Here is a 25,304-nt window from a genome sequence, read left to right on the forward strand (position 1 = left end):
GATTTTATTTATTCATTTTAGAGAAGAGAGAGAGAGAGAGAAGGGGGGAGGAGTAGGAAGCATCAACTCCCATATGTGCCTTGACCAGGCAAAGCCAGGGTTTTGAACTGGCGACCTCAGCATTCCAGGTCGATGTTTTATCCACTGCGCCACCATGGGTCAGGCTAAAGTAGTATTTCCTAAACTTCTCTGATGGTGTGAATTATTTATGGTTCTTTACACTTATAAAAATAATAAGTCCTTGGCCCTAACACACAAACACTGAATCAAAATTTAGAGGGGAGAGGCCAAGGAATTTTTCATTGCTTTTTTTAAAGATTTTACTTTTTTGAAGCAGTTTTATGTTCAGAACATTAAGAGGAAGGCAGAGAAATTTCCTATCTATACCCATGCCCTCACACATGCAAACAAATAAGCTTCCTCCCATTATCAACATTCCCCAACCGAGTGGTACATTCTTTACCATTGAACAACCTATATTGATAAATCATTATCTTTCAAAGTCTATAGTTTACATTACAGTTTACTCTGTTGTACACTTTATGGATTTGGATAAATGTATAATGACAGGTATCTACCATTATAGTGTTGAACAGAGTAGATTCATTGACTCCTAAATCTACTATGCTCCCCCTATTAATCTTTTGACTCTAGAATGTTTTTAAAGAAATGTCTCAGATGATTCTTATCATTAGGAAGCATTCTATGGGAATTGTCCAAAGTTGTTATTAATTGATGTCCTTGTTTATAACACAAAACAAATGAACTAACAGAGGGAAAACCAGAAACCCATAGCCTAATTTTTAAAAAGTATCACTTATTTAAAGTTAGATTCCTTTCTTTGTAAAATTTTGAATACAATTAATAAATAACAATAGTTTAAAACATTTTGACCTCTGTAGCAATATAACAAGAATTAGTTAATTTCATAATTCATACACAACCAGATACAAAGGTTTTCCTACCTAATTTTTTCAAACCAGGTACTAGAATACACTTACTGAAACTATTTGGAGAGCATGAAGCATGTAAGTGTAGGAATTTGATGAATTACCATGCCTAAAGTATTAAGGAATTATTAAAGGAATTTTAGCATAAAAAACAAAACATTAAAAGCAGCAGCAGGGGGTCAAGTATTCTCTCTCAAACTTATTATTCCATTAAACTAATGGTTTTCTTCACAAAAATACTGCTTTTTAAATGTATTAAAACCACCCCAGGGAGATTATTTATAATGGCCACTCTAATGGGCTAGCCCAGCTAGTTTACTACAGTGTCAACTTTAATAAAAACATACTGGGAGAATTTTTTTTTCTAATTTGAAGTATTTAATTTTTTTAAAATTAATGCAATCAATTCAATAAATATTTGTTTAGTATCTACTGCAAGCCTGACTCTAGGCTAGCTACTAAAGATAAAGCACAATCTGTACCCTCAAGAAGCCAGACCGACATGAGTTTGAATCTCGGCTTTACCATATACTTCCAATGTGTCCTTGAGCAAGGTACTTAATGTCTCTCAAACTTGTTTATTTGTCTCTAAAATTAAAATAAAGGTACCTAACTCCTAGGTAGGGGAAAGAAGCTATCCTATTGTAGATATTTTAAAATTTTCCCCCATGCTTTTTAAAATTTGGAGTAAACTAAATCAGGGGTTGGCAAATTTATTCTGTAAGAAGTCAGATGGTAAACATTTTAGGCTTTGTGAACCATATAGTTTTTTTTTGTAATTCTTCAATTCTGTTATGTTACATAGACAATACATAATCCCAATAAAACTTTATTGACACAAATAAGTTGCTGGCCAGATTTAGCCATTGGGCTGTAGTTTGTCAGTCATTGGACTAAATAATTTGTAAATTTAACTTTCCAATGCTAATTTAACCTTTTATTATACTTGCCTTACTAAAAATGTTTAGACCAGGAATAGTGAAAGAGGATATTCCAAGGAGATAGAGAGTTAAAGGATTATAGACAAAATAAGCTGTGAGGAATCAAGAAAGTTGTTAAATAAGGAAAGGCAGTATCACCCAAACAGAAAGAAATCCATCAAGAAAGAAAGGTCAAGCTCTATAGAACAAAATTGAAAACTTTAAAAATATTTGTGTAATAATATTACTATACATAAAATAATACACTTCTATGCAAAATCACCTTTGTAGCTTTAATGCTTTTAAAACTAGAAGTATTAAAGAATTGAAAATAGAATAAAAATATAACACATAATCATTTTTTACATTAAAATACAAATAAGCACAAAAGAAAATAATATCTCCTCAAATACTACCAACTCAGAGACACTTTTTCACTGAATAGTTTTTAAATGTGTTAAAAGAGCTCACTCTTCAAAGGATCCTTCTGCTGCTTAAAGGATCTGAACTTCATGCATTCATTCACGCCTAGTTCACAGGTCACAGTGCTGAATCTGGTCACGTGGGGCACCCTGTAGCGGTCAGTGCCCAAGAATCTATTACCACAGGAACAGTATGTGCCAGGCATGCATGAGAAGCTTTTTGGAGATCACTTCACTGACTCCTGACTTCACAATTTTAAGAGGCAGGCACTGTCATTATGTCTGTGTTAGAAATGAGGAATCTGAGGCACAAAAGGCAAAGTAATTGACCTACCATCAAGCAGTTATTAGGGGCAGAATCACCAAGTGAACCCAGGAATTCTGTCTCCATCATTCATGCTCTAAATCTTTAGTACTTTTCCTGAGGAAAAATAAGTATATTCATATCCCATCCTGCAAACCAGTCTTCTGACACTACTTATGGTACTTTCATTGTGAGAAATAAAAATAAGAAAAGTATGCATGTCTCTGCCACTCATGAAGAAATAATAGGAAAAAAATGTCACAATTTCCAATGATTTGGTGAGTAACTCCTGTTTATTGACTTTTGGTAATAAATTTGAGTCCATATTTTGGTTTCTGAAGGCCGAATTTTACAATTTAGGCGTCAGAACTCTTGATGGCTCTGAACTTTTTGGAGGATACAAACACACTGAGAATATGACAAAAGTCATAAACACTTTCCCCAGAGGAATGCACATAAGCACAGTGTGATGGCCCTGGAAGCACGTGACTCATCTCCTTCCAGACAACTGTTGCCTGGAGTAGCATCGATGGACAGCCCAGCTGCCCTGCCCCTGGGTCCATGACAGTGTTCACAGCAAAACCACACTTTTCCTGGGGCTGCTCAGAGCCTATAACAGAGCAGGACAGGGTACTGGGGCCAATTCTCTTCTGCCCAACATAGGATGCCTCCAATGAGCAACTTTTGCTTGGAACTCCTCCCATCCCAATCAGCTTGGCTGACACTCTCGAAACTATACTGTAGTTTGAGACTTTCTACCCAATCCTTCTTTCCCTTTCTCCCTTCATAGATGTCAGACCTGCATCTCATTGCTACCTACTCCTGGCCCGTCTCCTTTATCCCCCATAAACTGAGTTTGTCTACTCCTGTCTTGATGTCTCTTTCTTGGGGACCTGTAATGATAGTCACAAGCATGTAAAATGTGTACCTTTTCAGAGTTAGGAGAACGTTAAAGCCAATTTGTAGATGCCTTGGAATGTAAGAACACGGGGCTAAGAACCTCTGCGGACAGCCCAATAAAAGTCAAGTGAGAAAGACTAAGTCAATATGTGCATTATTCTATTCTTATAGTTACAAGACTTTAGCCAATGATTTAAAGTAAAAACCATATATAATCCAAATGTAAAACAATTAACTATACTTAAATACTGGCTAAATTAGGAAAATGTATGATTTTAAAAATTTAATAGAAAACAGGAGAACCACAGAAACACCGTAAGTAAAAAATTTTTGAGTATTTTCTTAAAAACTGGTTTTCTGGAAAGAGCACTGGACCCTGTCATATTGAAGCCTGGGCTAAAAACTGGCTTGTCTGGGCTTGCTGAGTTATCTCCTACAAGTCACTCAACCATTCTGGGTTAAAAGTGCCTTGTCTTTAAAATGAAGGAGTTGAACTAGATAATTTCTAAGGAAGATGTCAATTCTTAAAATTTTATGATAAATATGTTTTTCCCTGTGGCTAATTAATAGTGCCAGGGAGTTAAAGTTAACTCTAAGACAAATATAATATAATAATGTTACTTCAGAAGAAACGGATGGTGATTTAATTTTATTTGAAATCCTCAATGTCTGGCCCCTGACTCCTTTCCCAGCCTAACAACCTGTGTTAGCAGCACCTTTATTCTGTTCCTTGTTCCTCCAAAGGTCATTCCTGCCTCCAGGGCTGTTGCATCTGTTTGGAAAGCAGGTCTGGCAGTTTTTCAAATGGCCTGCTCCCACTGGTCTTGGTTCAAATGTCACCTCCACCAAAAGACCGTATATGACCATCCTGTCCCCAACCTTCTTCTTCTTCTTCTTCTTCTTCTTCTTCTTCTTCTTCTTTTTTAAATTATTTATTGATTTTAGAAAGAGGAAAGAGAAGGAAAGGGGAGAGAGGAGCTTCTTCCACGTGCCTTGACCAGGCAAACCCTGGGTTTTGAACTGGAGACCTCAGCATTCCCTCCCTATGGTGCAAACATTTTGTCTGTCTTGTTGATCATTTTATTCCTAGAATGATGCCTGGAATGTAGGAAACACTAAAAAAATGTTTCTTACAAGAAAAAATGAGTGAGAAAATAAATATATGAATGCTAAAGAAAACATTCATTTTAATATTTAGAAGAGTGAAAGGAGTTATAAAAATTTTCATTCAGGGTCATATAAAAACAGAATATAAACTTGGCTTTGTGTGCTGCTTTTTTATAATTAGAGAAGATAATAATTCAAACGGGAGCCAGAAGTAGCATTAGTGTTAGCTCTTGCCTGGATTTTCCTATGGGAGGTCAATAGAATTGTATGCTAATCAATATCAAGCTTATGTTCTAACTAATTGAGCAAAAAGGCTTAAATTGCTTAGCTTTTAATATTTGGAAACAAACAAGTACCAAAATAATTATATAGACTTCCAAAGAATTGAAAATCACAATGCCTAATAATAAAATAACTCTATGAAAATTTAATTACTGTAGAAAGATTATAAAAGAATGAGTCATAGAAGTTAAAAAAAAAACAATTATTTTTGCAAATTACTTTCATTGAATTTGATGTCAAAAAGTCCAAGTAACAGACAATTTAAAGACAACTCTCAATTCTCCATATTAGGGAGGTTTGGCCTCACAAAAGCAGCAGAAAGAGTAAAAGTTTTGGAGTTTTATAAATTCTGTCTTTGGCACTAAGTACGGCTTTGAGCAACTCACTTAATTTTTCTAGGTTGCCATTTGCGATTTAAAAATAGGATTAGTAGTGCATGTTTTGCATCATGAGCATTACTACTTTTAGAGTATCATGATACTCTAAAGTGCTGAATGTGGGTCTCTACGCAAATAGGGGATAATAATGGCAACTAAGCTAGACAATGAAAACGCATTGACAACGTAAGTCTGTAATGCTCAGGAACATGTGTGTGAGAGGGGAGAGATGTCAGAACTACTTCCATAAGCCCATTTTTCTCACCAGAAACTGGACTATTGCCACCTTTGTGAAAATACATAATCTGTACAAAAAAACCCAACCAAAAACTGACAAATATTTTGAAAGTAGGCCTTTTCCCCCATAGAAAGCCAAGGGTCAAATAGCAACTAGGAGATGAATCTTCTTTTTTAATTTATTTTTTTATTCAGTGAGAGGAGATGAGGCAGAGACAGACTTCCACATGCACCCTGACCCAGATCTACCGGGCAAGCCCACTAGGGGACAATGCTCTGCCCATTTGGGGTATTGCTTCATTGCTCAGCAACTGAGCTCTTCTTAGCACCTGAGGTGTAGGCCATGGAGCCATACTCAGCACCCAGGATCAACTTGCTCCAATCAAGCCATGGCTGCAGGAAGGGAAGAGAGAAAGAGATGGGGGGGGGGGGGGAGAAGTGGAGAAGCAGATGGTTCCTTCTCCTGTGTGCCCTGACTGGGAATCGAACCTGGGACATCCAAACTCCTGGCCAACACTCTACCACTGAGCCAACCAACCAGGGAAGGAGATGAATCTTTCAACTGTATATATTTTTTTAATTTTTTAATTTTATTTATTCATTTTAGAGAGGACAGAAAGGGAGAGAGAGAGAGACAGAGAGAGAGAGAGGAGAGAGAGACGGGGAGGAGCTGGAAGCATCAACTCCCATATGTGCCTTGACCAGGCAAGCCCAGGGTTTTGAACCGGCAACCTCAGCATTTCCAGGTCGACGCTTTATCCACTGCGCCACCACAGGTCAGGCTTAACTGTATATTTTTTAAAAGGAAAATTTGCCCTCATAATGGAAGTTTACTTTTTTGCTATTATTCTCATTTTTAAAAGGCTACAGCAACCAATAAATGCACAATTATCAATATCAAAAATGGAAGGACTATCACTACAGACCATATACATACTGAAGGGATGATAAGGGAATATATATATATATATATATACATACTTTAAATTTTATTTATTTATTTGTTTGTTTGTTTATAGGTAGAGGAGAGGAGAGAGTAAAGCAGACTCCTGCATGTACACCAACTGGGATCCACCTGGCAACCCAATCTGGGGCTGATGCTCCAGTACTCAGCTACTTTTAGGACCTGAGGCTGTCACACTCAGACCAAGCTATCCTCAGTGCCAGGGGACATGCTCAAACCATTTGAGCCACTGGCTGAAGGAGAGGAAGAAGGAGAGAAGGGGGGAAGATGGTCGCTTCTCCGGTGTGCCCTGACTAGGAATTGAACCTGGGACATCCATATGCTGGGCTGAAGCTCTATCCAACTGAGCCACCAGCCAGGGCCAATAGGGAATATATTATAAACAACTTTATACCAAGAAATTAAACAGACTGAATGTACAAATTCCTGAATACAATAAATTATCAAAAATTACTAAAGTAAAGAAATTTGAATAGCCTTATATCTATTAAATTAATTATATTAATTGTTAAAAACTTTCTCAAAGACAATATTCCAGGCCTAGACCATTCCAAGGTAAATTCTATCAATCTTTTAATGATAAATAATGTCAATTCTAAAGAAACACTTTTAGACATTTACAGGGTTGACATTACCCTGATACCAGAACCAAAAAAGAAATTATAGGAAAAGAAAACGAGAAACAAAGAGCTCTCAGGAACAAAAATAGAATACTCCTTAATTAATAACATATTGAATTTTAAAATATTATATAAAGAATAGTATACTTGACCCAGTGGTGTTTATTCTAGAAATGTAGGGTTAGTTTACATTTGAATTATCAATTAATTAAGGATATTAACAAAATGAAACAGAAAAGCCATTTGATCATCTTCAGATGTAGAAACATTATTTCTAAATTTAACACTAACTTATGATTGAAACTTGCAACAAACTGATGCAAAGGAACTTCTTAAATCAAATAAAGGGTGTTTGTAAGAAATTTACAATTAACATCATACTGAATGGTAAAAGAATGCTTTCCATTTACAATCAGGAATAAGGCAATGATATTCACTTTGACAACTCCTAATCAACATTGTACTAGTATCCTAAGGAAAGAAACATGAAATAAAATGCAGAGACTTTGGAAAGAACACTGTCTTTATTTAGAGTCAGCTCACAGAAAATAGTAAGGAAGTCATACACCAAAAAAATACAAAAAAACAAAACTACTGATAATATGTGAGTTTAGCAAGGTCACAGGATATAAAAACAATAAACAACATTCTATGTCGTTTATTGTTTTTACCTGCTGGCAATGAACAATTGAAAAATGAAATAAAAAATAACATTTATAATAGCATTAAAACTGTGAAATACATAGGGATTTATAACAATATACATTCAAGACCTCTAAGTTAAATACTACAAAATATTTCCGAGAGACTTTAATAAAGATCTAAATAAAAGGAGCAATATACTATGTTCATGGATCAAAAACCTGATGTTGTCAGTTTTCCCCATAATAATATGAGTCATTGCCAACCCCCAAAAAAGTTCGTCATTTTTTTTCTTAATAGAAATTGACAAACTGATTTTAAAATTTTATCCAGAAAGGCAAAAACACTTATTATAGCCAAAACAGTTTTTAAATGGACGAGAACAAAATTGAAAAATATAAAAACACTTATTATAGCCAAAATAGTTTTTAAATGGAAGAGAACAAAATTGAAAAATATACTATCTCGAGTTACTATAAAAGACACAAACATCTAGACATTTTGGTACTAGTGTAAGGATAGACATTTCCCTAATGATTAGTGATGTTGAGCACATTTATGTTTTCTTTAGAAAATTGCCTTTTTATTAGATTTTGTGTTATTAAGTTGAATATTGATTTCTTATGTGATCATGTGATATGTGGCTTTTTCTCTAATGTTAGTATTTGAAATAAAATGTGCTGAAGGTGTCTTTTTTGGTTATTTATTTATCTTTTTGAGAGAGAGAAACAGGAAGGGAGATAGAGAGGAGAGAGAGTGAGAAGCATCAACTCATAGTTGCATCACTTTAGTTGTTCATCGATTGCTTCTCATTTAAGCCTTGATGGGGGAGGGGGGTCTCAGGCTGAGCCAGTGGCCCCTTGCTCAAGCTCATGATCCCATGACCAGGTTGGTATGCCAGCACTCAAGACAGTAACTTTGGTATTTCAAACCAGTTTCCTTAGTGCCACAGGGCGATGCTCTATTCTCTGTATCATTACCAGTCAGACAAACTGAAGGTGTTTTATTAAAAGATAAATTATTTGCTATGTGACATCTTATGGCTTGGGAATTTTAACTCCTACTTTTGTTGATATATTTATTTTTCAAATTCAAACACAATATTTATGATCTGGAAAAAGTTCATGTAACTAGTTAAATTAGTTAATATTGTTCATTATTACATTTTCTTTCTATCCTACAAGATTGTAAGGAATATGAAATACTCATTAATTTATTCAGTTTTAATATCTTTCATGTTTATCAGGCATGTGCAATATTATTATTCTTTAAATGTTAGGAATTTTGGGTTTTCATGAGTCAAAATATTTACCTGTGCTTTTATTTTATTTTATTTTATTTTATTTTATTTTATTTTATTTTATTTTATTTTATTTTAGCAAGAGAGACAGACAGAGCCAGAGACAGACATGAAGGGAGAGAGATGAGAAGTATCAACTCATAACTGTGACACTTCAGTTGTTCACCGACTGCTTTCTCATACATGCTTTGACCAGGGGGTTCCAGCTGAGCCAGTGACCTCTTCCTCAAGCCAATGACTTTGGGCTCAAGCCAGCGACCGTGGGCTTCAAGTCAGCAACCTTGGGGCTCAAGCCAGCTAGCATAGGGTCATGTCAAGCCAGAGACCCGCGCTCAAGTTGGTGAGCCCATGCTCAAGCTGGCGACCTCGAGGTTTCAAATCTGGGTCTTCAGCATCCCAAGTTGACTCTCTATCCACTGCACTACTGCCTGGTCAGGCCTGTGCTTTCATTTTTTATGTGACATATTTGTTATACTTACTTCTACAGAACATTATGTTAATGTGGCTCCTTAATCAAAATGGATAAGAATCCCCTCTTAAACAAAACAAACAAACAAAAAAATATATATATATTTAAATACTGAGGTAGAAAGTATGCTTTGCAGCCAAATTTGAATCTTGTTTATTAGATTTGGTAGCCTTTTCTTATTCAAAGAACTTCCTGACCTGTAGTGGGGCAGCGACTAAAGCACTGACCTGGAATGCTGAGGTGGCTGGTTTGTAATTCCAGGATTGCCTAGTCAAGGCATATATGAGAAGCAACTACTACAAGTTAGTGCATCCCACTCATCTCCCCACCTCAATTCTCTCTCTCTCTCTCTCAAAAATCAATAAATAAAGTCTTTTCCAAAAAATGTTTAAAAAATTGTTAAAGATAATGTTGAAAATATTTAATTGGATTTTGTTCATGAGTGGCTAATTTTTTTTTTATAGTTTGAAAGTGCTAAAAACAAATTGCTTCCCATAGATTGCTAGCAAAGAAACATTTTCATCAATTATCATTCTTTGCTAAGAACAGTCTTTCCAGTGCTATTTCTCAAATGTAGTATATATAAATAGACCTGCACAAAGGAGAGTTTCTGAGATTTTTTTTTCCTTCAATGTCTTAAACTATAATAATTATAGCAATCCAGTTCAGAATTATGACACACAACAACAAAAAAATTACATTTCAAACAGATAAATTATTTGGAGATAAAGTTGCCATATATATAATCACTCTTGCAAATTAAATGAAAAGCACATCACCCACAAATCATGCCAGTCTTCCTCTTCATCATGACTTTGCCCAACATTTACATCTCAGAAGGATGGAAGGGAAATGGCAGGAAGTAGGAAGAAGAGTGTTGTTGCAGAAGGCCCTCGAACTATAAGACACAATTTCCCACTCATCCAGAGTTGTCCTCAGTTTTACTCTTTCCTCTCCCACCCTGTGCTGAAGAGATCAACATTTTCTGAGGGTCTATATAGAGGGCTAGAATATTTGCCAACATTTATTGAGCAATTACTATGAGCCAGGCACAATCCTAAGAGCTTTATCTATTTTGACTCATTTAATTCTCACAATAATGTTTAGGTAATACTGCTATTCCTATTTTGCTGATTAGGAAACTGAGGTCAAGATCATACAGCTACTATGTGGCAGAAGCCAGATGTGTACCTAGGCACTCTGGCTCTGCAGTCTATGTACCTAATTATCTATATCCTTCTCCCTCTCACTGAACGGTGACAACTCACAGGTGGTGCTACTCAACCATGCGTAGCAGTGGATGAACCTCTGTCATTATTGTTATCTTTTTTAGTAAACAGCTGCTTCCTTGTTAAGGTAAAGATAATATCCTAGAGGGAGGGGGAAAAAAGCAAGATATAAATTGGAATTAAGGGGAGAGGTAGTTGTTGAACAAAGGGAAAAAGTCTTTTCAAGGAGAGTTTAGTAATCTCTATGGTTTTTTCCTATGATTAAAAAAAAACAAAAACAAAAAGGTGATGGAAATAGACTTAAGGGCTATAGCTAAGTGGTAAACATTTTCAGTGAATTTCTTTCAAAAGAAAACAAAGCCAAGATTTAGAATGAGATCATGCAGTATTTCATTTTATAAATACATTAATCTGAGCCCAGAAAAGATTTTAGTCTGACCTGATACATTTTACAGATCAGTAAACACAGGGTTAGAGAGATGAAACGCTTTGTCCAAGACTTGAAGAAGCAGGTAGCATGGGTAGGCTAACATCCAACCAGATCTCCTGACATTGAGCTCAGTGCTCTTCCAACATCAGATTTAAAACACAGAAGTAGGCCCTGGCCGGTTGGCTCAGCGGTAGAGCATCGGCCTAGCGTGTGGAGGACCCGGGTTCGATTCCCGGCCAGGGCACACAGGAGAAGCGCCCATTTGCTTCTCCACCCCTCCGCCGCGCTTTCCTCTCTGTCTCTCTCTTCCCCTCCCGCAGCCAAGGCTCCATTGGAGCAAAGATGGCCCAGGCGCTGGGGATGGCTCTGTGGCCTCTGCCTCAGGCGCTAGAGTAGCTCTGGTCGCAACATGGCGATGCCCAGGATGGGCAGAGCATCGCCCCCGGTGGGCGTGCAGGGTGGATCCCAGTCAGGCACATGCGGGAGTCTGTCTGACTGTCTCTCCCTGTTTCCAGCTTCAGAAAAATGAAAAAAACAAACAAAAAAAAAAAACAACAACACAGAAGTAGTAATCAATAGGGTGTTTGTTTGTTTGTGAGAGTCAGAGAGAGGGATAGATAGGGACAAACAGGAACGGAGAGAGATGAGAAGCATCAATCATCAGTTTTTCATTGCAACACTGTAAAGCCAGGAACCGCCATCGTGGCCATTCACATGCAGGTTCGCATTGGATTTGGAGAGTCAGTAAAGAAACAACGGAGCCACAAACTGGTGGGCCATAGTCTTTAATCCTAGCTTGCACCCGGCAGGCAAGTAAAAACACACACTGGGCTCCAAAACCCAATCACATTCAGTGCTCACAAAGCCACTGACTTATCCTGAGTTTCCTAGAATCAAAGGTTTCTAGCTCACCAGCCTTATTCTCCTCAGTTCCCCATCTCCTTCCTTATCCCAGATACAAACTCTGTACAAACTGGCATCTCACTCAGCACTCTGCCATCTTGGCTGCTTTTCCTGACCTCCTCCACGTGGCCTCCTCCCGCTGCTGGCTCTACTCTCTCTGCTCTCTCATGCTAACCTCAGGAACCAAGAGCGCAAGCTCCCGCTCCGTCCCCATTTTATAGTGTAGAAATATAAATTCTTAATCCAATATACAAAATAGGGAAGTCTCTAATACAAAGTCACTTCTCTGAGGTATGATTGGATTGTACCGCCCCACATCAAAAAGGGTGGGAAAGGCTTAATCCCAAAATCAAGCCTCAGGCTACAATGATCCTGCCTGCCCCCAACACACATTAATATCACCTGGGCAACGGCATCTTTAACAAAGTGAGCATAATACATTTTATCTGCCCAACAAACACTTTAGTTGTTCATTAATTGTTTTCTCATATGTGCCTTGACCGTGGGGCTACAGCAGACAGAGTAACCCCTTGCTCAAGCCAGTGACCTTGGGTCCAAGCTGATGAGCTTTGCTCAAACCAGATGAGCCCAGGCTCAAGCTGGTGACATCAGGGTCTCGAACCTGGGTCCTCCGCATCCCAATCTGACGCTCTATCCACTGCACCTGGTCAGTCAATAGGTTTTTTGTTTTTTGTTTTTTGTTTTGTATTTTTGTATTTTTCTGAAGCTAGAAACCGGGAGAGACAGTCAGACAGACTCCCGCATGTGCCTGGCCGGGATCCACCCGGCACGTCCACCAGGGGGCGATGCTCTGCCTACCAGAGGGCGATGCTCTGCCCCTCCGGGGTGTCGCTCTGCCACGACCAGAGCCACTCTAGCGCCTGGGGGCAGAGGCCAAGGAGCCATCCCCAGCGCCCGGGCCATCTTTGCTCCAATGGAGTCTCAGCTGCAGGAGGGGAAGAGAGAGACAGAGAGGAAGGAGAGGGGGAGGGGTGGAGAAGCAGATGGGCGCTTCTCCTGTGTGCCCTGGCCGGGAATCGAACCCGGGACTTCTACACGCCAGGCCGACGCTCTACCACTGAGCCAACCGGCCAGGGCCAATAGGTTTTGACTCAATTCCAAGAACATAAAAAATAACTATAGTGATTACTAAATTGAAGATTAAATACAAAATAACTGAAGGTATTATCTTCTCAATAGTCAAATAACATTGTAGAAGAGCACTGTAGATAAAATAGTAATTTATACATGCAACGAAGAGAATTCTTGGCATAACTGTATATTTTTTCCCTCTATTGCATTATCCTTATAACATCTTTTAAATTGACATTATTTTAGTTTTGGAAAATTTAGTTACACACAGTGAAATGTCTAAATGATATTAATTTTTTCTTTATAAAAGATTGGTATGGTTGAGTGGATTGAGTCTTAGGCTGGTAGTTACACAGTTAGTTTTAATGCCAGTTTATAATCCCCAAGGACTTTTCCAGCTCTAAAATGCTACGATTTTAAGAAGTTGGTAATTGAAATAAACATTGGATTAAAATACTAAATTTAAGTATATTTGACAAATGAGATTATGACACACCATCTAACATAACCCTATGAGAAAATTGTTAATAGTAGTTTCAATAAAAGGGAGATTTACAAAGTTAATAAAATGCTGATGCTTGTGTTATCTATGGCAGTTCAAACTATGTTAGTTAATAAAGAAATGTTAATAGAAGGAAGTAATCAGAGAAAAAGTTGATATAAAGTAGAAATGATGAGTCTTTTCCTGAGATAAATTCTTAGATCCAAAAGAACCCTTTGTTTATGGTCAGATATATGTAGATACAGTAGCATACTTATACTATGAGTTCAGAAGTTTAGACATTTTATATTATTTTTAGTTTAAAAGTTAATAATTAATGTTTGTAAAAATGAAGGAGTATATAAAGCCTCATTTTTCATAGATGAGAGGAAGTAGAAAAATACGTGACTTCTCCAAGGCCTAACAGTAAACCATTGAAGTTTAGGATTAAAATGAGATCTTCGACTGACCATAAAATACACATTAATTCTGTGTGGGTAGAATTTTTTTCTTTTCTCAAATTCTTCACTTTAAAGCAATTTCCTTGGCCTTCTTTGTATTGTATATTTATTATTTAGGTTTCACTGTCACATCATTTGAATGTGCAAAGAATCTCTTCTCAGAACCATTCAATATTTCACTGAGTTCTCTCAGAGTGGATCATGAAAATGATTAGCATCTGTGATGATGTTAGAGATTCAAATATGACTTATTGGAGGTAAATGATCTAAGTGATCTTCCAGACAAAGAAAAGAGAAAAAAAAAGATTAGAATGTAGCCTTCCTAAGACTTCATCTTACCACCTGGGTTAGACAAAAGAGAAAACTTTAAAGAAACAAACAAACAAACAAAAAAGAATGTATATTTAATTAAATAATATAGTAACACTGAGGTCTCCAAATATTCTCAACCACATATGTGTACTACTAAACATCTTTGAGCACATACTTCTAAAATCATTTATTATAAATTCTTTAAGTGTTATACTGTATTAACATTATATAAATTATAAAACATAAATACACAAAAACCCATAACTACAAAAAAGATATATATTATTGACATATAAAGAATTGATTATTTAAATAAATTTTAGTGAGAGATAAGTGATAGAAAATGTTGATTACCTTGAACACTTGGTTTTAATAACTGCTCATAGAAGAAATCAAACCCTGAGTCAGAATATTCCCATAATTGATTAGAAGGGCTATATTAGCTAATATAGATAATGCAAAAAAGACATGGAAGTAGTACAAAATTGGCTTTGTGCACTCAATTAGAATACTCAAATTTCATTCCATTCACTAATTACTCTAAGGATGTAGTTTAGTCATTTTCTCTAGTAAATTTCTAACTTCCTTGCTAAGTTTTCCTTACAAAGTTTTTGTTCTTTAATGTTTAACAAATGGGGTCTAAATCCACTGAAATGCCATTTAGAAGATTTTTAATCATGTTAGAAAGTTGTCTCCAAATTTTAAAAAACCACACAAATTTACTGAGTGTTCATATATGGGGTTTTTAGGTGTACTTATTTTATAATTTTTTAAGTAATAGCTTTATGAAGATTTAACTTACCTTCTTTTTTTAAAGATTTTATTTATTGATTTTAAAGAGAGGATAGAGAGAGAGAGAAGGGGGGAGGAGCAGGAAGCATCAATTCATAGTAGTTGTTTCTTGTATGTGCTTTGACTGGGCAGGTATGGGGCTTCAAACTGGTGACCTCAGCGTTCCAGGGCCACACTCTAACCACTGGGCCACCACAGGTCAGGCTAAATTTACATTGTATAAAAATACATCCTTTGTTAAGAGTACAATGCAATTATTTTAATAAATAAGTAAATTTATAAAATTTATAAAAATAGCCTGACCTGTGGTGGCGCAGTGGATAAAGCATTGACCTGGAAATGCTGAGGTTGCCGGTTCAAAACCCTGGGCTTGCCTGGTCAAGGCACACATGGGAGTTGATGCTTCCAGCTCCTCCCCCTTTCTCTCTCTCTGTCTCTCCTCTCTTTCTCTCCCTCTCCTCTCTAAAAAAAAAAAAAATGAATAAATTAAAAAAATTTTTTTTAAAAATTTATAAAAATGAATGGTGCAACCATCACACACCAAATGTCTGTCATAACCATTGCATTCTACATTCCCATCCCAGCCCAAGGTAATCACTGATCTGCCTTCTGTATCTATATTTGTCTCTCATTGGAAGTGTCATTTAAATGGTATTATGCAAAGTATGGTCTTTTGTGGCTGGCTTTTTTCCTCTTAGCATGTTGTAGCATGTGTGGGTAGTTCATTATTTTTATTGTTGAATATTATTACACTGTGCCATACTTTAACCATTAGTTGAACATTTGAATTATTTCTAGCTTTCTATTCTATTATAAAATAATACTGCTATTATTTATATAAAAGTCTTTGTGTGGACATAGACTTTTATTTGTTAGTAAATTTCTAAAAGTAGAATCGCTGGGTCATATGGTAAGTTTATATTTATATATTTAGAAAGAGTCAGTTTTTCAAAGTAGATAGACCAATCAGCAATTTATTAGACTTCTAGTTATCATCCCACATTCTCGTCATTACTTGCTATTACCAATCATTTGCTTACACCTTCTAGTTGTTGCGTAGTAGTATTGTATTGTGGTTTTAACATGAATCTCCATAAGGATTAATCAGTTAAGCATCTTTTCATGGGTTTATTAATAATTTGTATAACTTTTTGGTAAAATATCTATTCAAATATTTTACACATTTTTGAGTTGCTTTCCTTCTTAGAAGTTCTTTACATATTCCAGGTAAGTCCTTTACCAATTATAATTAGCAAATACTCTTTTCTAGTTTATAGCTTGTCTTCTCATTTTCTGTCTTCTGAAAACAAAACTTTTATTTTTTGTCTCACTTATCAATTTTACAATGTGGTATAATATCTAAGAAATCTTTGCTTAAAGCAAAGTCATAGAGATTTGTACTGTTTTCTTCCAGAAGTCTTATAACTAGTTCTCATGTCTACAATATATATTGAGTTAATTTTTCTGTGTGGTGCAAAAGTATAAGTTTATTATTTTGCATATGGTTGTCTAATTATCTCAGCATCGTTTCTTAAAAAGACTCTCCTTCCCCCACTGAATTACCTTGGCATCTTTGTTGATATTCAATTGAGATAAATGTAAAAACTTATTTTTATACCTTCTATTTTATTTCATTGATCTAAATGGCTATAATTATGCCAATACTACATTATTTTAACCTTATAGTAAGTTTTGAAATTGAATATTGTAATTACTCTTACTTTGGGTTTTTTAAAATTTTTTTTTGTATATTCTGTATCTTATTATGTATGTACATTTTAAGGCTGGCTGGTCAATTTCTACAAAATGTGTTTGCTGGGATGTTGATAAGAATCACATGAATCTATAGATTAGAGGTCTTATACTTCTTTTCTAACATTTATTTGTAAGTGGCATATTCTTTCATGTTTTTATGAATCAAATTTTTTCCTAAAATTTGTTTTCAAATTGCTAGTTCCTCATGTATAAAAATAAAAGTGATTTTGTGTATTCATTTTGTATCTTGTGACTTTGCTAAAATAATTTTTTACTTGTAGTATATTACTATTTTTTGGGTTTTTAAAAAAGATTTTACTTATTGATTTTAGGGAAGGGGGAATGGGAAGCAGCAACTAATAGTTGTTTCTCGAATGTGCCTAGACCAGGCAAGGCCAGGGTTTTGAACCAGTGACCTCAGCATTCCAGAAGGATGTTTTATCCACTGCACCACCACAGGTCAGGCTGGTTTTCTTTCTTTCTTTTTTTTTTTTAATTCTTTGGGATTTTCTATGTATAGGATCATGTCATCTGTGAATAAAGGTAGCTTTAACTTTTTCCCCAATCTATATACTTTTATTTTTTTTCCTTATTACATGGCTAAAACCTCCAGTACAATGTTAAAAGAGATGAGGATGGACATCATTTTATTTTCAGTCTTAGAAAGCATTCGGCCTTTTACCACAGATGTGATGCTAGATGTAGATTTTTTTATAGATGTACTTTGTCACATTGAAGAAATTTTCTTCTGTTGCTAATTTTTTGAGCATTTTTATCATGAATATATATATATATGTTGAATCATATTCATTGCTTTTTGCATCTATTTTCAACATTTTTTTTCTTTTATTTAAAAAATCTATTAAGCTACAGAAAAATATAGCAGTTCTTGACTTCTGGTTCCTGACCAAGTGATATACTAGCCATGCTGCTGACTTGTTCCCCCAGTCCAACCCCAGAGATGCACAGCAGCTGAAACCAGCTGTGTGGAAGCTTCGTGGTGACAACTGACCTTGTGTATAAAGAAAACAGGCCCCAGGGATGGGAAGGTTCAGGTAGCATGATTGGAAGACAGGATGAGGGGAGGGCACCTGCATGTGTTTTATTTTCTTTCTACTACAGCTCTATTCAGCTTATTGCCACCTTTATGAAGCAGACAGAGAGCTTTGGGGTTAAGAAAATAATGAGGGAATATTTTCCAAGAATTGATTTTGGGAGAAGAACTTCAATCTAATATATTTTAAAAAATTATTTTCTAATTATATGGTTTTCAAACTATATAGGTTTCAAGTGCACAACTCAACATAACACCATCTACACACCACATTAGATGTTCCAGGGTTGGCATAGGGACCAGAGTTGCTTCACAAATGGAGGCTTTTGCCTTGCTAGCTGCTCTGCATGTGTCTGTCAGCTTTCTTTTGCTTTGGGCTTCACTCAAAGCTGACAGCTGTATGGATCCTGTACAGTAATTAGCAAACTTTCAACATAGACCCATTTATAAGAACTGCCACCTGCATTATTTTTTTAATTATTATTATTTTTTTTTTGAGAGAGTGAGAAACATTAGCTTGTAGTTGGTTCACTTTAGTTGTGAGTCGACTGAGTCTTGTATGTGCCTTGACGGGATCGGATTGGAGACCTCAGGCTCAAGTCGAGCCAGACATCTCTTGCTCAAGCCAGCGACCTTGGGCTCAAGAAGGCGACCACTGCGATTATGTTGATGTTCCCTCACTCAAGACAGATAGCCCATGCTTGGAACCAGTGACCTCACCATTCTGAGTGGAGGTTCTATCCATTGAGCCACCACCAATCAGGCTGTTACCTTCATTTTTGACAGACAGTTTTGCTAGATATAAAGCTTCAACCTGGAATGCTGAGGTCACTGGTTCAGGCCCTGGACTTGCCCAGTCAAGGCACATATAAGAAGCAACTGCTGTGAGCTGTTGCTTCCCTTTTCCCACTCCTTTCTTTCTCTCCTCTAAAATCAATAAATAAAATCTGAAAGAAAAAACAACAACTCTTGACTGAGAGGTTTTTTTTAGCACTTTGAATATGCCCTTTGCTGCCTTCTAATTTCTTTTGTTTCTGATAAGTCAACTGTTCCCTTGTAAATGATGAGTTGTTATTCTCTTGTTGCTTCAAAATTTTTCATCTTTAGTCATTCAGCAGTCTATGATGTACCTAATTATGTTTATTCTTCTTAGAATTACTGCATTTCCTGGACCTGTAGATAAAAATTTTTATAAAATTTGTAAGCCTTTGGGCCACGGCTTCTTCAAATATTTTTATATACCCTTTCAACCCTCCTGTCCTTTTTGTTCTCAGAGCTATCCCTCAAGTTTCAGAGGCTCTTCATTTTTCTTCAATGTTTTTTTTTTCCTTTCAGTTTTTCAGATTGGATAGGTTTTGTTGGTCTAGAATTTCCCTTTGGTGCTTTTTCATAGTTTGTTTCTCTATTGAAAGTCCCAACTTGTTGTGTCATTTTTCCTTCAAGTTTTTCAACATATTTACAGTAGCTTTTTTAGTTTAATGTTTTATTTATTGATTTTAACCAGAGAAGAAGGGAGTGGGAGAGAGAGAGAGACAGGAACATTAATCCATTCCTGTATGCGCCTTGACCCGGGATCGAACTGGCAACCTCTGCACTTTCGGACAATGCTCTAACCAATTAGTATTCTGGCCAGAGCACACAGTAGCTTTCTGAATTAACTGTCATCTAAACCCAACTAAATCCACTTAGCATGTCTATCGGCTACACATTTTCCTAAATTTGAGTTATACTTTCCTGGGGTTTTTTAAAATTTATTTTGCACATCTCACAATTTTTTCTTAAAAACTGAATGTTTTAAGTAAAATATTACAGCAATTTTGGACAAAGTCTGGTTTTCCTACTGTGAGTCTTTTTTTTTTTTTTTAATTGCTAGAACTTAAGCTTCATAACCTGTTTCCCTCAAGTTGTGGGGCCACTGATCACTGATGTCTCTAATAAACTTTCCTATTTTACTTTTTATTCTAGTTCCTAAAAAATTAGTATAAATGTATAAAATAAATGTAAATTCTAATGTATTCTCCTCATACCAATGGTGTCACAAAACAATTCTACCCTGGCAAAGCAATCATATTGCTTCATCTTCTCACAGCTCTTCCTTGCTCCCAACTTCACAGGAGCACTGAGAGTTGAAGAATGTAAGGTTTTGAGGTGTGGAGTGGAGCTAAATAAAGCTCTTTTACCCGATGTAGGTCTGCAATATTTGGAACTAGACAGATAAGTTACTTTCTATTCTTTGCTTGTTAGAAATTTTTAGACTGAAGCTCTTCATAGTCCAATATGATCGTCATAATTTATGTTTTGTTTTCTTTCTTTCTTTTTTTTTTTTTTCTTTTCATTTTTCCGAAGCTGGAAATGGGGAGGCAGTCAGAGAGACTCCCGCATGCGCCTGACCGGGATCCACCCGGCATGCCCACTAGGGGGCGATGCTCTGCCCCTCTGGAGCGTCACTCTGTTGCAACCAGAGCCATTCCAGCGCCTGAGGCAGAGGCCACAGAGCCATCCCCAGCGCCCGCGCCATCTTTGCTCCAATGGAGCCTCGGCTACAGGTGGGGAAGAGAGAGACAGAGAGGAAGGAGAGGGGGAGGGGTGGAGAAGCAGACGGGCGCCTCTCCTGTGTGCCCCGGCCGGGACTTCAGCACGCCAGGCCGATGCTCTACCACTGAGCCAACCGGCCAGGGCTATGTTTTGTTTTCTTGTAAAACATTTACATAATATTTTAGTGAAGGCTTTTGATTATAAGGAAAAGATACTCACTAAAGGCAAACCAGGAAAAGAGTGGCTTATGGGTGAGTATAAGAAACAGAAATCTTATGGAATAATAAAAAATGAAGTGTATTCTGGCTTCATGGAGAGGATAATAACCCAGAAAACTTCAGGACCAAGGCAGTTGCTCTCTTTGGCTCACTTGTTCTCTCAATTCCAAATTCCCAGGGGAAAAAAAATCTGATTGGCACTGTTACAGGTTATGGGCCAGTGGTCAGCCAATGAATTGGCTACATTTGAATCAAGTCTCCACTGGGGCTGATACCATGGCCAGATGCAGGATTATGAGACATGCAGGGCTGCCTACTTCATGGGCTGTAGATAGAGGTACTTGGAAACATGTCTGTTACATTTACCAGACGTTTGAATCCTTTCTGATTTTATGAAGTTGTTAAATTTTCACGATTCTACTGTGTTCCAAAATACAGAGTAACCTGAATGTTTCAAATGGAAAAAATGTAGGTAACCCTTATATAACCTGCTTGAAAAAGCTGTTTCAACTGCTTTCCCCCATTCACAGAATTTTATAGCCTTAGCTCTGAATATAAAACTTCATGCCAAAATATATGCAACCAGTCCTTATCACACTGGTCCCTTCCCTCACGCAAGGGTCCAGAATAGTGCCCCCCCCCACCCAGATAAGATCTGCAGCCCCTTCTTTCTAAGGAAGCCATATGGCAAAAACCTCTACTCTGCTCGGCCACACATTACCTCACTTTTCCACATTGATCCTCTAGTCCCATCTTTTTCTAATTACCTCCCAATATTACTGATTCCAATTTTTTATTGTTGGAAGTCAAATTCTTCCAAGGACTAAAAAGAGGATTAATGAATGTTAGCTTTTCTTAGTGTGGGACGCACTTCAGTACTTTAAAGCATGGTGAAGGGTATACATGACCATGGTACGTATCCTATCCTCTAGGGAGAAGGCTCACAAACAAACAAGTATTCCACAATAGTCTAGTAAGGCAGAAATCATCCCCTCTAGAGTGGGGTAAAGTCAGGAAATTTTCAGAAAAGTCTTTACTTTTGGGCTGGGCCTCTAAGTACATGGGAGGATTTACATAATGAAAGAACAAGTCAGAGGTGGGCACAGTCAATTCTGAAATCCTGGGCATAACTAATATTATTAAGCTTCCCTTATCAGAACCAGTTTAGTCACTGTTTTCTTTCCTTCATTTGCAACCTGCCTATTTTAACATTCCTTTGTAAAAAAAAAACAAAAAAACCCCAAAAATCCACTATCAGTTCTTAGTGTACTTTTTGAAGTTATCTTCGCTGCCACCCCAGCTTCTCTGGAGACACCCTAGAGTGAGAAGAGATGAGGCTTGTGCTGCTCTCTTTTCCTTGATGCCTCTGCTTAATATGAAAATCAGCATTGGAAAGCTACAATGTTTTCATAATCATGAAAGTTTCAGGTTGACTTCTTTCTGGGATGGTAATAGAAAAGGTCCCTCAGATTTCTGCTGTTTACATTTGTTCTTGCAGGTAGAGCTCACCAAACTTCTTCCTTTTTTTCTAACATTTCTAACTTGCTCTAGGCCCCAGTCAGCGAGAGCAAAGACCCTTATTTCTTTTAACCTTTCTAACTCGCCCTAGGCCCTTATACCTACTCCTGCTTCCCAGTAGTTAGCCCTACCCAGGTGTTGCAGCCAGCAGGTAAAAGCATACCCTTCCTGAGGAGGTGATTTGCATTTCTATGGACCCTAAGGGTGGGAGACAATGGTTTCCACCTTTCAAGGGAAATCTGGAATTTAGGCATTAAAATTTGTAAGAGAAAGGCACTTTTGTGGAGAGAGCTTTATTGGCAAAATGAGTTAGGATTTTGAGGAGAAAGTGCACCATCTTCACAGTCATTTGGGTTTGTATTCTAACACCAGACATTGGGGTGAAAAAATAGAAGCCTTGAGAAATTTCCTTCAGACTGTTTTTAGGTGGAAGAAAATTCCAATAAATGGAGATGGAGGTAAGACAGAAGGGAGATGTTTTTACAAAAGGTCAGATATTTAAGGCATAAGGGAAAAATATTAGGGGAAAGGATGTAACACGTGACTTAGAAGTTATGATCAGCGGAGTAAAATTGTGGAGGAGTAAGGATGGCCATTTTTAGAAGCACAGTTGGAGTATGAGGTAGAAAAGGGGTGGGTGGACACCCTTTTTCAGCCAGGTCTGAAGGAAGTGATGAAGTGTAAAATTTGAGACTAAGGTTCAGAAGAGTTACATTGAGGAGGGTCATGGTGGGAGCTTCAACCAAGGATGAAGCAAAATCATCTGTAGAACTGAGAGAACACCAAGCACAGTGGCAGCTCAAGCACAGCAGAAATAGGTCAGATTTGGGAGCAGTGCCCTGGATAAGCATCCTGGGTAATCACCCTACTGAAGAGAAAAAGAAGTTAGTGAATTATTGGCCTGACCTGTGGTGGCGCAGTGGGATAAAGTGTCGACCTGGAACACTGAGGTCGCCGGTTCAAAACCTTGGGCTTGCCAGGTCAAGGCACATATGGGAGTCGAAGCTTCCTGCTCCTCCCCCTTCTCTCTCTCTCTCTCTCACTCCTCTCTCTCTAAAAAATCAATAAATAAAATATTAAAAAAAAAAAAAGAATTTAGTGAATTATTGAAGACCCAGCCAAGGCTAGAGAGCATAAACTTTTAGTGGAACAAAATTTCTTAACCTTATCCAGCAATGCTCAGTAGTCTAGGAGCAAAATCAGAAGAAACCTTTTAAATGAATATAACAATTATGAAAAAAAAATAGTGTTGATGAAAACATTTTAGAGGACATTACTCAAAGCGGATTTTAGTGACATTTTCAATTAAAAATATGAAATTCATAATATCAAAACAGTCTTCAAACATACGACCAGAGAAAAACATGAAAAGAAATGATTATTGGATTAAAAAAAATCAATTGGTTCTAGTTTTCTTCTTTCCATGCTAGCCTAAGGCAAGAAAAAAAGAAATACCACTTTTTTCTTTCCATTAGACACATCTTTCTTTCATCCAGTATTATTAAATTTTTAAAAAACCAAATATTGGTATCTTGTTAGTACATTAAAAGTGAGTCTTCTTTATAAAAATTTGCATTTTACTTTTTCTATTTTATATAAACAAATACTAAAGAAGCCAGAAATCAAAATAAAGATGTTCTAATTTCCATGATGGCAAAGCATGAGACAGCACACCATGGCCCTTGGTAATTCCTTCCCAATTCTGGAAATATTTAGGGGGACCAGTCACATGTTGAGTTGTTTGGTTTTGGAGTCCAACCCTGCATAGGACTGTCAACCAACTTCAAATTTTACAACAAATTGTAATAAATATCTTTCCAGTTAATGTACCACATTAATAATTCTTATTTATGTATATAATCTTCAAATACAGTAAGATAAAAAAAGCATATTATCTATCTTTTTTTTTAATTTCTCTTTTTTTTATTTTTATTTTTTATTTTTTTACAGAGACAGAGAGTGAGTCAGAGAAGGATAGACAGGGACAGACAGACAGGAACGGAGAGAGATGAGAAGCATCAATCATTAGTTTTTCATTGATTGCTTTCTCATATGTGCCTTGACCGCGGGCCTTCAGTAGACTGAGTAACCCCTTGCTGGAGCCAGCGACCTTGGGTTCATGCTGGTGGGCTTTTTGCTCAAACCAGATGAGCCTGCGCTCAAGCTGGTGACCTCGGGGTCTCGAACCTGGGTCTTCCGCATCCCAGTACAACGCTCTATCCACTGCGCCACCGCCTGGTCAGGCGTATATTATCTATCTTAAGACTCAAGGCAGTAGTTAGACAAATGTAGCTTGCACACTCATTAATCAACAAAACATTTATAATTTCCAAGGTCTAATTAGCTTTTTCTCATAATATGGTCCCTCCAACTTGAGGAGCAGTAGCACAAACTTAGCCTCCTTAATTAGGACAAAAATGGCAGATTCACTATAAGAAGAAACCTAAGAATATTAGTTGCTATATAATAAAGCAATAATGCTTGAAACCCTAATATACTCATTAAGTCCCACTTTAATAGTATCAAAATATGAAAGTTATCTACAAAAAAACAATTGGTATTGACAAACTAACACAAAGTAACTTTAAATAAAAGTTTATTAAAGCACCTGATTTTTGTGTGTACTGATTCCATGTCTTAGTGTTATTTATCAAATTTAGAGATATAATGAAAAAAAACAACAACAAAAAACAAAATCCATCAACTATAATCTATTTCCTTTGCTCTCTTGTGAAATCATTAAGTAGCATGGGTTGACTCTAATCCCTGTCTTTCCCCACTTTACAGCCTCTTAAAGGAAAGAGCAAACACCTGTCAAACTCATAGTACAGAATGAACACACACAGATGGGTGTTTAATAAATATCTTTCAACAGAGAGATTAGAGGTTTGCTTTGGGGAGCAGGGAATAAATACATTATTTTAAGTGTTGAGCTGATGACATCCATTATACAATATGTCAGCCTGTTTCCTTACCAAAATATTATCCAAAGGAAATCCTTTTTTAGTATCCGTTAGTAGGTCTATAAGT

The 25,304-nt window shown here is 36.8% G+C and overlaps 1 protein-coding gene across 2 annotated transcripts in view; it reads right to left on the reverse strand.

Moving 5' to 3' along the window:
- CCDC148 (coiled-coil domain containing 148) overlaps positions 1–25,304 on the reverse strand; it is a 303,811-nt gene that overhangs the window by 278,097 nt on the left and 410 nt on the right. The window lies entirely within an intron of this gene.

The sequence above is a fragment of the Saccopteryx leptura genome, chromosome 7 (genome assembly GCF_036850995.1).
Source record: "Saccopteryx leptura isolate mSacLep1 chromosome 7, mSacLep1_pri_phased_curated, whole genome shotgun sequence".
NCBI lineage: Eukaryota > Metazoa > Chordata > Mammalia > Chiroptera > Emballonuridae > Saccopteryx > Saccopteryx leptura.